Source organism: Rhinoderma darwinii, chromosome 4, assembly GCF_050947455.1.
Source record: "Rhinoderma darwinii isolate aRhiDar2 chromosome 4, aRhiDar2.hap1, whole genome shotgun sequence".
Taxonomy (NCBI): Eukaryota; Metazoa; Chordata; class Amphibia; order Anura; family Rhinodermatidae; genus Rhinoderma; species Rhinoderma darwinii.
The window spans coordinates 80,091,117-80,103,139 of NC_134690.1; the positions used below are offsets into that span (position 1 = coordinate 80,091,117).

Genomic DNA, 12,023 nt, shown 5'->3' on the forward strand with positions numbered 1-12,023 from the left:
ATGCCTGGATGGCCAGATAGTGCGGAGTCGTGATTTTCCCTAAGTACCCTTAGCCGGAATTGCAGGGGAACAAACAGCTTGTTCTCAGGAAGGTTCCCAGGAGCTGAACCTTGATCAGCAGCAATTTCAGAGACTAAATCGGACTCGATAGAGGAAATGACTATACCTGGAGGCAAAATACAAACAGGATCTTCCTCCGAAGGAGGGCTGGCCATGAAGCTACGCGACAGTGCATCCGCCTTAATATTTTTAGACCCGGCCCTATAGGTAACCAAAAAATTGAATCTGGTAAAAAACAACGCCCATCGAGCTTGTCTCGGGTTTAGCCTCCGGGCAGATTCTAGGAAAACCAGATTCTTGTGGTCGGTAAGGACCGTTACCTGGTGCCTAGCCCCCTCCAGGAAGTGGCGCCACTCTTCAAATGCCCATTTAATGGCTAAAAGTTCGCGGTTGCCAATATCATAGTTACACTCCGTGGGCGAAAACTTCCTAGAAAAGTAAGCACAGGGGCGGAGATGGGTGAGGGAGCTGGTACCCTGGGACAAGACGGCCCCCACTCCCACCTCGGACGCGTCAACCTCCACAATAAATGGCTCCCTTTGGTTGGGCTGAACCAGCACGGGGGCCGAGATAAAGCACTTCTTGAGGGTCTCAAAAGCCTGGACGGCCTCAGGGGGCCAATGGAGGACATCAGCACCCTTGCGAGTGAGGTCCGTAAGAGGCTTAGCGACGACCGAGAAGTTAGCAATAAATCTCCTGTAATAGTTAGCGAACCCCAAAAAACACTGTAGCGCTTTCAGGGAGGCAGGTTGGACCCATTCAGCCACAGCCTGAACCTTGGCAGGGTCCATGCGGAATTCATGAGGAGTGAGGATTTGACCTAAAAATGGTATCTCCTGTACCCCAAATACACATTTTTCGATTTTGGCAAACAGTTTGTTTTCTCGAAGGACCTGGAGCACTTTCCTGACATGCTCTATGTGGGAGGACCAGTCCCTGGAAAACACCAATATGTCATCAAGGTACACTACAAGAAATATCCCCAGGTAATTTCTCAAAATCTCATTTATGAAGTTCTGGAAGACCGCAGGGGCATTGCACAACCCAAAGGGCATGACGAGGTATTCAAAATGGCCTTCGGGCGTGTTAAACGCAGTCTTCCACTCATCCCCCTCTTTGATGCGAATAAGGTTATACGCCCCCCGTAGATCCAATTTAGAGAACCATTGGGCCCCCTGAACCTGATTAAAGAGATCAGGAATCAAAGGAAGGGGATACTGGTTCCTTACCGTGACCTTATTCAGGCCACGGTAGTCAATGCATGGCCTAAGACCCCCATCCTTCTTCCCTACGAAGAAGAAGCCAGCACCTACCGGAGAAGAAGAGGGACGAATGTAACCCTTGGCCAGGGATTCCTGGATATACTCCCTCATGGCTTCACGTTCGGGACAAGAAAGGTTAAATATCCTACCCTTAGGAAGCTTAGCTCCTGGTACCAATTCGATAGCGCAATCGTATTCTCTATGAGGCGGTAATACTTCGGAGGCCTCTTTAGAGAAAACATCAGCGAAGTCCTGAACAAACTCGGGTAGCGTATTCACCTCCTTAGGGGGAGAAATAGAATTAACAGAAAAACATGACGTACAACATTCATTACCCCATTTGGTTAGCTCCCCAGTATTCCAGTCAAACGTAGGATTATGCAACTGCAACCAGGGAAGACCTAGAACCAAATCGTACGATAATCCCTGCATCAATAGTACAGAGCATTGCTCCAAATGCATGGAGCCAACAAGGAGTTCAAAAACAGGGGTATGCTGTGTAAAATAACCATTAGCAAGAGGAGTGGAGTCGATACCCACTACCGGAACAGGTTTAGGCAAATCAATCAGAGGCATAGCGAGAGACATAGCAAATTCCACAGACATGATATTAGTAGAGGACCCTGAATCCACGAAGGCACTGCCGGTAGCAGACCTACCACCAAACGAGACCTGAAAGGGAAGCAATATCTTAGTACGTTTCATATTTACGGGAAATACCTGTGCGCCCAAGTGACCTCCCCGATGATCACTTAGACGCGGGAGCTCTCTGGCAGCATTCTTACGCTTGGGACAGTTGTTTACTTGATGCTTGACATCCCCACAGTAGAAGCAGAGACCATTCTTCCTGCGGAATTCTCTACGTTGTTGAGGGGACACGGAGGCCCCGAGTTGCATAGGTATTTCTGAGTCTTTAGGGGAGAAACGAAGCAACGGGACTTCGGGAGGCATCATGGGGGAGTCGGAGGAAAAAACACATAAACGTTCACGTTGTCGTTCCCTGAGACGTCGGTCAAGTCGTACCACTAAAGCCATAACCTGGTCTAAGGAGTCAGAAGAGGGATAACTAACTAGCAGGTCTTTCAGGGCGTTCGACAGACCCAACCTAAACTGGCACCTTAAGGCAGGGTCATTCCACCGAGAAGCTACGCACCACTTCCGAAAGTCAGAGCAATACTCCTCAACAGGTCTCTTACCCTGACGTAAGGTCACCAGCTGACTCTCGGCAAAGGCAGTTCTGTCAGTCTCGTCATAAATAAGTCCGAGGGCAGAAAAGAAACAATCAACGGAGGAAAGTTCAGGGGCGCCAGGAGCCAAGGAGAAGGCCCACTCTTGGGGCCCTTCCTGGAGCCGGGACATAATTATACCCACCCGCTGGCTCTCAGAACCTGAGGAGTGAGGCTTTAAGCGAAAGTAAAGCTTACAACTCTCCCGAAAGGAGAGAAAAGCCCTCCGGTCACCTGAGAACCGGTCGGGCAACTTGAGGTGGGGTTCAAGGGGTGCGGTGAGGGGAACTACCAAGGTAGCATCAGGCTGGTTGACCCTCTGAGCCAGGGCCTGGACCTGTAGGGAGAGACCCTGCATTTGCTGAGCCAGGTTTTCACGGGGTTCCATAATGGTGTCAGGGACCAGGGTAGACTAGGTATAGGGCTTGTGAATTTGTAACTCTGTCCCTGCCTACTGGCTACGACCCGCCCTAGACGACGGGGTACAACTGGGCGGCGGTCCCTGCGCTCAGTAAGTGCATGACAAACACGACAAACAAACAAGGGAACACAAGCAAGGGAAATGGGCAGTTGCTCGCGGAAACACCGTGAGCAACAGAGTAGTGAACGAGCCGAGTCAAGCCAGGAGAGTGCGAGGTACAAAGCGAAAAGCAGAAGAGTAGTCGGTAAGCCGGGGTCTGTATGGAGCAGGATCAAAAAGTAGCAGGAGCTGTAGCTGGGCCAGGAAACCTCAAGGAAAGAATTCACAAGCACAGATGGACAGGAAGAGCAGGCTTAAATAGACCGAGGGCGGGAGCTAGCTGAGTCTGGCCAGGTTGCGATAGGCTCTCCCACTCCTAAGCCTGCCAGCCTGAGTGGAGGAAGCTGGTGTCTGTCTCAGGGATGTACACTCAGGTGTTGACTGATTAATTCTGGGAGTTAACCCTGAAGCAGTGCCTGGCAGATCCTTTACAATTACAGATATTATGGATCCGGTTATGTCGTCTTTATGTTACTTTTCCTAACTTGGGTATAACATTTGCTCATACCGGCAGCAGAAGCTGCAGGACAAACCAAAAGGCTGAGAACAATGAAAGTCAAGAGGGAGACCCTGTGGTGGATGACTTTTCAATTGACAGGTAGAAGAGTTACATGATGGGGATTTTTTTTTCCAGTTGTGTAACTCTGCTACCGGTCAATGGAAAAATCATCCACCAGAGCCCCCCTGTAGATTTCTCCACACACAGCCCCCCAGTAGATAGCTCCACACACAGCCCCCCTGTAGATAGCTCCACACAGAGCCCCCTCTGTTCATAGCGCCAGACACAGCCCCCCTGAAGATTGCTCCACACACAGCCCCCCTGTAGATAGCTCCACACAGAGCCCCCCCTGTTCATAGCGCCAGACACAGCCCCCCTGAAGATTGCTCCACACACAGCCCCCCTGTATATAGCGCCAGACACAGCCCCCTGTAGATAGCTCCAGATACATCCCCCCTGTAGATAGCTCAGACACAGCCCCCCGGTACATAGCGCCACACGCAGCCCCCTGTAGATAGCGCCACACACAGCCCCCGTACATAGCGCCAGATACAGCCCCCCTGTAGATAGCGCCACACACAGCCCCTCTGTAGATAGCTCCAGACACAGCCCTCCTGTAGATAGCACCACAAACAGCCCCACTGTACATAGTACCAGATACAGCCCCCCTCTAGATAGCTCCACACACAGCCCCCCTGTAGATAGCTCCACACACAGCCCCCCTGTAGATAGCGTTGTGTAACTCTGCTACCGGTCAATGGAAAAATCATCCACCAGAGCCCCCCTGTAGATTCTCTACACACAGCCCCCAGTAGATAGCTCCACACACAGCCCCCCTGTAGATAGCTCCACAAACAGCCCCCCCCCCTGTACATAGCGCCAGACAGAGCCCCCTGTAGATTGCTCCACACACAGCCCCCCTGTACATAGCGCCAGACACAGCCCCCCTGAAGATTGCTCCACACACAGCCCCCCTGTACATAGCGCCAGACACAGCCCCCCTGTAGATAGCTCCAGATACAGCACCCCTGTACATAGCGCCACACACAGCCCCCCCTGTAGATAGCTCCAGATTCAGCCCCCTGTAGATAGCTCCAGACACAGCCCCCCGGTACATAGCGCCAGATGCAGCCCCCTCTAGATAGCGCCACACGCAGCCCCCTGTAGATAGCGCCACACACAGCCCCCCGTACATAGCGCCAGATACAGCCCCCCTGTAGATAGCTCCCGATACAGCCCTCCTGTAGATAGCGCCACAAACAGCCTCCCTGTACATAGTACCAGATACAGCCCCCCTGTGGATAGCTCCACACATAGCCCCCTGTAGATAGCTCCAGACACAGCCCCCCTGTAGATAGCGCCAGACACAGCCCCCCTGTAAATAGCGCCAGACACAGGCCCCCTGTAGATAGCTCCACACACAGCCCCCCTGTTTATAGCTCCACACACAGCCCCCTGTAGATAGCGCCAGACACAGCCCCCCTGTAGATAGTGCCAGACACAGCCCCCCTGTAGATAGCTCCACACACAGCCCCCTGTAGATAGCGCCAGACACAGCCCACCTGTAGATAGCGCCAGACACAGCCCCCCTGTAGATAGCGCCAGACACAGCCTCCCTGTACATAGCGCCACTCACAGCCCCCCTGTAGATAGCGCCGCACACAGCCCCCCTGTAGATAGCGCCACACACAGCCCCCCTGTAGTCAGCAGCGATCAGCTGTTTTGATGCAGCGCCCAGCGGGACATTTTGCAGACCGCCCGGGACGGCGGGACAGCGGTGAGAAACCGGGACTGTCCAGCCGGATCCGGGACGGTTGGGAAGTATGCGTTATGGTGCATCGATGAAGCAATGTATTTTCTCCTAGAAGAAGTAATAGGGTATGGCAAATTTTAAAATGAAACAATTATCAAAGGCTTTATGCACATGATCGTTGTAACGTCTATGGCCACGGCCCGTCGTTCTGACTTACCCCTCGACGGCCGTGGCCATGGACATCCGAGTTGCTTGCAGCATCGTCCTCCTGTGAGGAGCCGGTACTCACTTCCGGATATCGAGACTGTCTCCGGAGGGCGCGCGTAATTGCAGGAAGTCTGCAATCTAGCCCAGAATGCTCTGGGCTATAAAAGGGGCTCTGCCCTCTTGTTCCTTGCCAGAGCGTTGTTTGTTACCCAAAGTTTGTCGTGCTAATGGTCCCATAGTGTCTTCCAGCTCCCTAGTGTTCCCTGTTCCTGTATCCTGTATCCTGTTCCCGTGCTATCCTGATCTAGTGCCGTGCAGAGCTGTTGCCGTGTTGTGCTGCGTTCCACGCCTGTTCTACGCCACACCTGACGCCTACCTGACGCCTGGTCCCAGCCATGCCTGCCTTGCTACTGTCTACATTGCCTCAGGTACCCTCTCTGAACTATAGACTCTGTACTCTACCTGTTTGGCCTTTCATCCCGCTACGCGGTACGGCCTAGTGGGTCCACACCCCGCATCGTGACAGTCGTATTACGGCTCCATACAAACTCGTTTCTAGGGGAGAATATCCCCAACACATGGGACCCCACAGAGCACCATAGGGCAGCATGTGGAATCCCTGTGGCTTTGCTGTGTGCATGAGACCTTGAAATGTTCATGGTAAATGGGAGGAATCCAATGCAAAAACATAGCAAAAAAATGCAATATCTATAAAGAGATGTGATCCTAGATAATTCCAACCCATGGCCTTAATATTGCAAGGCAATAGCGATAACTACTGTGCTACCCCTTCTTGAAATCCATGAAGCACTCACACACAATTCACACTGTGACTGCTAGTAATTATTATTATACATCTCCTTTTCATGAAAATGAATGATAGGTTGTCACATCATAGCTAGGATTATTGCATTAAGATTTGATATTGCGCAATTAAAATTGACATTGTATATAAAATCAAAATCATGTTGCACATAGAGAATCATGATGGGGGGGGGGGGCCTGTAGTTCAGATTCTAGTCAAAATGACACAGTTGTCTTCATAAAAAACTAAGACTAAGTGGACTAAGTGGTGGAACCAAGCAGTTACCCCCATCATCTCTATAACTTTGACTGCTTTTTGAATTTCCACAGCTAACTTTTTAGCTATTCTTTTTCAAGTAAAAAGTCTTCCCACATTTTTACACACAATTTGGGAATGCAAAAAAGTGAGAGTCTTTACTTCTTTACATATTGTACAAATATACATGAATGGGGGCCATTTATCCTCATTAATTAAATAACGTATACCATAAGCTCCAATGGCCTGATTTATTATCGTGTACAATAAAACCTCTTGATAAAGAACCTTCAATGTTAATAGAAGCTCCACACCATATATATGGAATATAGTAGAATTAAATACATATACCAAATATGCTCCTTGTTTATATATTATACGGTCTAATTTATACTTCACTAAGTCAACAAGTATAAGGGCTCGGCACTTACCTTTCATTGCTCACCAAACATGGTTCCTCTTGAATGACTCAACTGTGTCTAGTGAGAAAATATAAGTATGTTCATTTCTGCATGAAATAGGAGAAGTTTCAATGTTTCATTAGTGTCCTCATCCTATTATATTTCACAATACATTGTGTATTTCTGCTTTTGTCCACAATGATGTCTTCATCCTAGTAAATGTATTTGGCATATTGCAGGCATTAATTATTAACAGGTATTTTGTCATATGCTAGGGTGGCTGGCACTGGTTTGCGGCTGGTCACAACATGAAAACATCTATTTAGAAAAGCAAATGTATATATATCAAACTGATGCCATTTTTATTGATACATAATAGGATTTTGGGTCATATTAACCTTTACTTCTTTGCTATCTCCAGCAGTCTGAAATTTCCACTACATAGGAGAAATATTGTGATTGGATGGCGGCTAGTCTTTGTTATCTGTTCTCTTCTTTGGTTAATATAGGGGGTCCCAAGCAGGGAACCCCCCTCTATGACGTGCCAATGCCCTAATAGTTCACACCTTAAAGGCTATGTAAACCTTTGAACACTTTTTTTTTTTTTAAATAACACAGTGTATTATGGTGTTTATTGCAACTTTTCAATAGTTTTTTTATCAAAATAATTTTATACTTATTGAGATACAGCTTCTATGCATCCTGGATACATAGAAGCTGTACCTTGCGTTGAAACCCGAATCTGTCAGGTCAGCGGGACTGACGGCACCAGTGACAGCAGGTCCTGCATGTCTCTGACACACAAGATCCACCTCTCATGGATCACATCTAAGTTCATAGTCAGGGACACGCAGGACCCGATGTCTCTGAAGCCGTCAGTCCCGCTGACCTGACAGATTCGGTTTTCAGCACAAGACACAGCTTCTAACACAGCTTCTATGTATCCATGATCGGCGCGGCTGTCATATAGCCTGTTAATGGTCCCGCGTTATTGTGCATAAAACGGCCCTTTACATGCACAATAGTGTAACCATAAAGGGTGTATTAATTATTGGCCAAAAGAATTTGGAGATAAAGGGCCATTTTACCTGCAATAATGCAGGACTATTGGGCTATTTGAAGGCCACGACAAACATGGGCCAATCGTCGCGACCGATTCAGGGCCGCTCTGTTTGGACTTACCCTAAGACACCTACTTTTTTAAATGGCCAACCCGGCAATACAAGTCTTCCACGGTGGGGGCTGCACATTGCAATAGCTCATTGCTATGGCTAAAATAGTGGGTCTTGTCAAACCCTTTTAAGGTTTATTTAAGTTATTTAAATTTAGTGTATTTCTTTCTTTGCCAAAAAGAGGTGTGGATCCCAGCAGAGATAAGGGAAATGACTTTCTCAAAGGTCTTCCTTCTTCAACCTGTTGGCACACATTCACAGTTTTGGGAAGGAATATGGACTCCAGTTGCGCATGGATAAGTAAGGCATTAGATTAAATGTCTGTTATATTTGTGCTTTTTCTATTTTCTATTTGTTATGTTTACATTAACAGTATATACTATATATTTTTGTGTTATTATTCAGATTGTTGCTGGGCACAGGACCATTCACTGTTCTTGCACAGGGGCTGGCGCTGTCTGTATCCGCCCCTAAGCAGGGGATGTATCACTACATAACTAGGTGGATACGCCATTCAGTTTTTTGACAGAGCTAAATTACAACCCCTGCAGGAGCATTCCCAATAATAAATAGAAACAACAAAAAAGGAACACATGAATAGGATTTTTAATAAAAATTGACAGGGCATCTCAGGACATCCCAAATACTTTTTGTTTATGTTGGGGGAATTATTTGTTAATCATAAAAGCAAGAAAGGAGAACAGACACTGGCGAGACAGATTATGACTACCCAATGATGCTGGTAACAGTGTTGTAACAATTTTGGATTCTTTGCAATTTGTGACACAAATGAGGCTCAATTGCCACCTAAGATGATACATTTCCAGAGCAAAAAAGTAAAGTAAGTAGAGTGAGAGAGTTCTACATCATAAAATAGGTAGAAAGTACTTCTTCCTAGTTAATCAACAGACTAGATTCCCTTCTGTTAATGGTGTGACCAGGGCTGAATTTACCTATAGGCACAGAAGGTAGAGGAATTACTACAGGAGGTGCATAGATAGCAAAGGCCCCTCTGCCACTAGTATTATAAAGAGAACATGGTACAGGTTGCCCTGTTACAGATGTTGCATTGAAACACAGGAGCTACAAGTTAAATCACTGACAGTAGGCCTGTGCCTACAGCTGGCCCTCAGGAAAGGGGGGGGGGCTGTGTGTCACTATATACAAGGGGTGGGGGAGCTGTGTAGCACTATATACATGGGGAGGGAGCTGTGTGACACTATATACAAGGGGAGGGGGGGATTTGTGTGGCACTATTTCTTTTTTTAAATAAACTGTAAAACCCGACCTTCCTTTAAACTATAATAATCGAGTGTAAAAAGTTTTTTTGTTTTTTTAAAAAAAAGATCAGATTTAGTTTATGTATGGATATTTTTAACTAAATATGCTAATTTGCATCTTATTTATTGATTTTTAATGAAGCAGAATTGCTTCTATATATCTCCGATATTTTTTGCGGTTTTTATATATGTTACAAAAAGAGAGGAGTAACATAGAATACATATAGTAAGTTTTTATATAGTAGTTAACATAATGTCAGTATAATAATGAGATAGAAATGGTAAATGACTGATCCACAACATGCATGCAGCTAACCTCTATCATCATAGAGAGGGCTATCACTACACATTGCTGGATTTTCCACACTGACAGTTGACGTCAGCTAATTGGGAAATCCTCACTTCTCCCTTCTTTTTCAAAATCAAGTATAACTGTCATCCGAGGAAAATGTTTCCTTGTTTTTTTCCCGGTCTTTTTGTGTGTATAAAAGGATGTTTCTTTTTGTGTATCGTTGTACAAGCCTGAGGAAGGGACCTGTTCTGTCATGAAACGCGTAGTGTTTTGACAATAGCATATCAATATCATAACCATATACATCCATTGAATACTTACCTGCCAGGTGCCGTGTCCTGAATGCTGCACATTTTCTTCCTACTTCTTGACTATATACAGGGGGAGGGAGCTGTGTGACACTATGTACAAGGGGTGGGGGAGCTGTGTGGCACAATATACAGGGGGAGGGGGCTGTGTGTCACTATATACAAGGGGAGGGGGGCTGTGTGACACTATATACAAGGGGAGGGGGAGCTGTATGGCACTAAATACAAGGGAGGGGGCCTGTGTGGCACTATATAAAAGGGGAGGGGGGAGCTATGTGACACTATATACCAAGGGAGACTGTGTGGCACTATATACAGGGGGAGGGAGCTGAGTGACACTATATACAAGGGGAGGGGGCTGTGTGTCACTATATACAAGGGGAGGGGGGCTGTGTGTCACTATATACAAGGGGAGGAGGGAGCTGTGTGACACTATATACAAGGGGAGGGGGAGCTGTGTGACACTATATACACGGGGAGGGGGAGCTTTATGGCACTATATATCAAGGGAGACTGTGTGGCACTATATACAGGGGGAGGGAGCTGAGTGACACTATATACAAGGGGAGGGGGCTGTGTGTCACTATATACAAGGGGAGGGCGGCTGTGTGTCACTATATACAAGGGGAGGAGGGAGCTGTGTGACACTATATACAAGGGGAGGGGGAGCTGTGTGACACTAAATACAAGGGAGGGGGCCTGTGTGGCACTATATAAAAGGGGAGGGGGAGCTATGTGACACTATATACCAAGGGAGACTGTGTGGCACTATATACAGGGGGAGGGAGCTGAGTGACACTATATACAAGGGGAGGGGGCTGTGTGTCACTATATACAAGGGGAGGGGGGCTGTGTGTCACTATACAAGGGGAGGAGGGAGCTGTGTGACACTATATACAAGGGGAGGGGGAGCTGTGTGACACTATATACAAGGGGAGGGGGAGCTGTATGGCACTATATACAAGGGGAGGGGGCCTGTGTGGCACTATATAAAAGGGGAGGGGGAGCTATGTGACACTATATACCAAGGGAGACTGTGTGGCACTATATACAGGGGGAGGGAGCTGAGTGACACTATATACAAGGGGAGGGGGCTGTGTGTCACTATACACAAGGGGAGGAGGGAGCTGTGTGACACTATATACAAGGGGAGGGGGAGCTGTGTGACACTATATACAAGGGGAGGGGGAGCTGTATGGCACTATATACAAGGGGAGGGGGCCTGTGTGGCACTATATAAAAGGGGAGGGGGGAGCTATGTGACACTATATACCAAGGGAGACTGTGTGGCACTATATACAGGGGGAGGGAGCTGAGTGACACTATATACAAGGGGAGGGGGAGCTGTATGGCACTATATACAAGGGGAGGGGCCTGTGTGGCACTATATAAAAGGGGAGGGGGAGCTATGTGACACTATATACCAAGGGAGACTGTGTGGCACTATATACAGGGGGAGGGAGCTGAGTGACACTATATACAAGGGGAGGGGGCTGTGTGTCACTATACACAAGGGGAGGAGGGAGCTGTGTGACACTATATACAAGGGGAGGGGGAGCTGTGTGACACTATATACAAGGGGAGGGGGAGCTGTATGGCACTATATACAAGGGGAGGGGCCTGTGTGGCACTATATAAAAGGGGAGGGGGGAGCTATGTGACACTATATACCAAGGGAGACTGTGTGGCACTATATACAGGGGGAGGGAGCTGAGTGACACTATATACAAGGGGAGGGGGCTGTGTGTCACTATACACAAGGGGAGGAGGGAGCTGTGTGACACTATATACAAGGGGAGGGGGAGCTGTGTGACACTATATACAAGGGGAGGGGGAGCTGTATGGCACTATATACAAGGGGAGGGGCCTGTGTGGCAATATATAAAAGGGGAGGGGGGAGTTATGTGACACTATATACCAAGGGAGACTGTGTGGCACTATATACAGGGGAGGGAGCTGAGTGACACTATATACAAGGGGAGG

At 47.9% G+C, this 12,023-nt stretch overlaps 1 long non-coding RNA gene across 1 annotated transcript in view; it reads right to left on the reverse strand.

Moving 5' to 3' along the window:
• The window catches only part of LOC142760740 (uncharacterized), a 96,607-nt gene extending 89,477 nt beyond the window's left edge, over positions 1 to 7,130 (reverse strand). The window contains exon 1 of the long non-coding RNA XR_012883386.1: positions 7,019 to 7,130. This is a non-coding gene — a long non-coding RNA (uncharacterized LOC142760740). The remainder of the gene's footprint in view (positions 1 to 7,018) is intronic.
• Positions 7,131 to 12,023: the final 4,893 nt, after the last annotated feature.